Raw genomic sequence first — 3,221 nt, 5'->3', positions numbered from 1 at the left:
TGAATCTTTCTAGTGTATTCTTTATTTTAGTTATTGTATTCCTCATTTCTGTCTGGTTCTCTTTTATGTTTTTTTTTTATGTCCTTTTTTATTCTGTTTAGGTTCTCATTGTGCTCTTCCATTCTCCCCCTAAGTTTGTTGAACATTCTTGTAACCATTATTTTGAACTCTGTCTTTGGTAGGTTGCTTGCCTCCATTTCATTTAGCTTATTTTCTGAAGTTTTCTCCTGTGTTTTATTTGCGGCATGTTTCTTTGTTTTCTCATTTTATTAGCCTCTCTGTGTTAGTTTCTATGTGTCAGGAACATTTGTTTCGTCTCTCAGCCTTGGTCAGATGGCATAATGGAAAGGTGTACTATGTGGCTTAGTAGCGCACTCTCCCTGATCTCTGATGCTGAGGACTCTGGACATGATCTTTGTGTGGGTTGTGTGTGAACTTCTGCTGTGGCCAAGCTTTTATTATTGTTAGTAAATTCATGGATGGGATTAAGGCTCAGGCTGACTAATTGTGGGAATTGATTGTACCCACAAGGTAAGAGTTGTTGTGTGGGGGCTGACCTTACTGAGTGGGATTTGCCCTAGCAAGCTTGTGTACTTGTTGTAACCACCGTTTATGTGTATCATTAATGGGACTAGTCAGGAGTTGCTCCGTTGTGTTCTGGTACCAGCTTCCAGATGTGTTGATTTTGTAGCTCCTTGTGAGGGGATCCCCCCATAGGCCAAGTTCACTCGCTGCTTTTGATTGTTCAGGGGTACCCAGTGAAAACTACAAAGTGATCTGCAGATGGTTGTTGCCTATGCTAGATATATAGGTAAGTGGAAGAGACATGCTGTAGGCAGCAGTCGGTTATCCCTCGTCTCTGACCTATGGCAGTTTAGCAAAGGGACCAGTGCTCCTCAAGACCTGACACTGCATGTCAGTTGCCCATAAGTCCCTGAAACTGGATGAGCCTCTGGGTGGTATGCGTGTTGGGTGGAACAGGGACCCTGGGAGTCTTATGGGTCTATTGAGTAAATTTCCCCCTGCCACTTCAGTGTCAGTTTATGTTCCAATGCTGTCTCTGTTGCTCTCTGTACAAGTTTCCACTTGTAGCAAAGTTAGCTGCTGCCCACCCTGATCCTAAATGTGCTACCCCAGGGCAGGGGCAGCTGCCTATCAATGTGCAGTGGGCACTTTGTGTATTCAGTGGTGCAGGAGCTTAGGGAGTCAAGGCCCGTCAGGCCAATACAGACCCCTGCAATCCCCTCAAGAGATATTGCAGCTCGTACAGGCAGCAGTGATCTGCCCACAACCACTTTCCTCAAAATTTGCTCACTGCCCTAGCCCAGGTCTGTTGCCTGCACTGACTGAACAACTCCAGAGCCAAGCAGGGCACAAGAGGCTGCTTGTCAATGGGCTGCAGGCACTTTGTGGCTTGGGTGAAGTGGGATCTCAGGAGACAAGGTCCATCTGGCTGCAACTTTTGTGCCTGGGCATTCTTGCTGTAGATACAGATCACAGTGAGACCAGCTGCCACTTGGGGCAGTCCCAAAGACCCCTGCACTCCCTGGACGCATTATTGCAACTCTTGCAAACAGCAAATATCTGCCTGCTGTTGATTTTAGTGCAGCACCCATCCTGGGCCTGCCAAAGTTTGTTGCCTGTGTTGATTAGGAGATCAGGGGAGAGGAGCAGCAGGGCTGTAGCAGTTCACAGTTAATGGGCCACCTGGGGCAATTTGTGGGTAGGTTTGGGCGGGGTCTCAGAGAGGCAATGGCAGTCAGATCAATACAGCCTCAGTCTTGCTGCAACTTTGGTAACTGTTCTGTGAGTTCCTGCGTAAGTCCCAGATCACAGCAAGACTAAGTGCTCTCTGGGACTGGCCCACATATCCACCCAAGTTCGTGTTGGCAGCAGTGATCTGCCTGATCTTATCTGGAAAATGCAGCTCACAGCGTTGGTTGCCTGCTGGGAGTGGACATGTGGCTCACAGTGCTGGATGCTGCTGGGATGGGAATCCTGGCTCACAGTGCTGGCCGCCTCCTGGGAATGCTTGGCCCTGAATAGGAGCAGGGTTTCACAGCCATCGAGCAACAAATTCCCCAAGCAATCTGTAGGTTGGGTGGGGCAGGCTGATCCCCTCTGACCAGGGCTTTCTAATGGCTCTGTGGGAGGGGTCTGCACAGTCAAGTTGTTGTGGTCTGTAGATTACCCTTTAGGGGGGCCGGACTAAGGCACAGTGGTAGCTGCCCTTCCAGCCTTTGTTCTGGTGCCAGGTAATGCAGAATTTCTCAGAATGAATCCCAAGCAAGCCTCTGATCCACCGCCAGAGTCCCGGGTGAGTGTCCGCAGGTCAGAAAGCCTGTGCACGGGTCCTTCAAAGGGACATCTAGAGTTTCAGTCTCCTTCCATCTCACCCAAACAGTCAGAATCCCCTCTTGTTATTACAGTTAGGGTTATTGGAATCTCCTCCTCTCTGGGCTAGGAGTCTGGGCTGGGGAGCCCTCAAATGAGACTAGAACTCATCTCTCTTTCAGGAGAGCCTCTGAAGCCTTGCTCTCCCTCCCAGTGATCTTCCACCACCCGCAGGTGTGGGTCCAGACCGATTTATGACTTTGCCCTTCCTACCGGCTTCAATGTGTCTCTTTCATATTATCATAAGTAGGTATTATGATCAGCTGGACTTCAGGTGATTCTGCACGTTGATTAGTTTATAATTTGGTTGTGATTTCAATGCAGACCTGGGAGAGACAAATCCTGCTTTTACCTAGTCTGCCATCTTCTCCCCTCTACCCTGACATTGCAGTTTTCATTTATTAGAGCATACTTTGATAAAAGGAGAGGAGAGAGAATGAAGACACTGGTTTTCTGATTAGGGACAAAATTGATTTCAGAGTGTAGGCAAGTAGGAAGAACCAAAGTACAGAAAGGGGAGACTGAGACCATAGAGCATTTCTCTATTTGGCAGTCAGGCCTTGGATCAACTCTATTCTCTACTAAATGTCTACAGAGCCTGAAATTTCTACCTGTTCAATTACTTTTTAGAGGTGGTTTTAAAACATGTGCATTTTTAGTAGTTAGAGATATTTGTTTACCTAATTGTGACCTGCATTCACCTAGCACAGGGCAGGTGTTGAGGCCAGAAAACTTCCTGGGAATCCAGGGGATGGGCAGTAGGAGGACAGATGTTATTTGGAGTGTGGTGGTGGAAGTCCAAAGAAGCTACAGGTATGCAGTAAAAG

This window comes from Pteropus vampyrus, unplaced genomic scaffold, assembly GCF_000151845.1.
Source record: "Pteropus vampyrus isolate Shadow unplaced genomic scaffold, Pvam_2.0 Scaffold335, whole genome shotgun sequence".
NCBI classification, from domain to species: domain Eukaryota; kingdom Metazoa; phylum Chordata; class Mammalia; order Chiroptera; family Pteropodidae; genus Pteropus; species Pteropus vampyrus.
The sequence above is the reverse complement of the archived record's forward strand: the minus strand, read 5'-3'. Positions refer to the sequence as shown.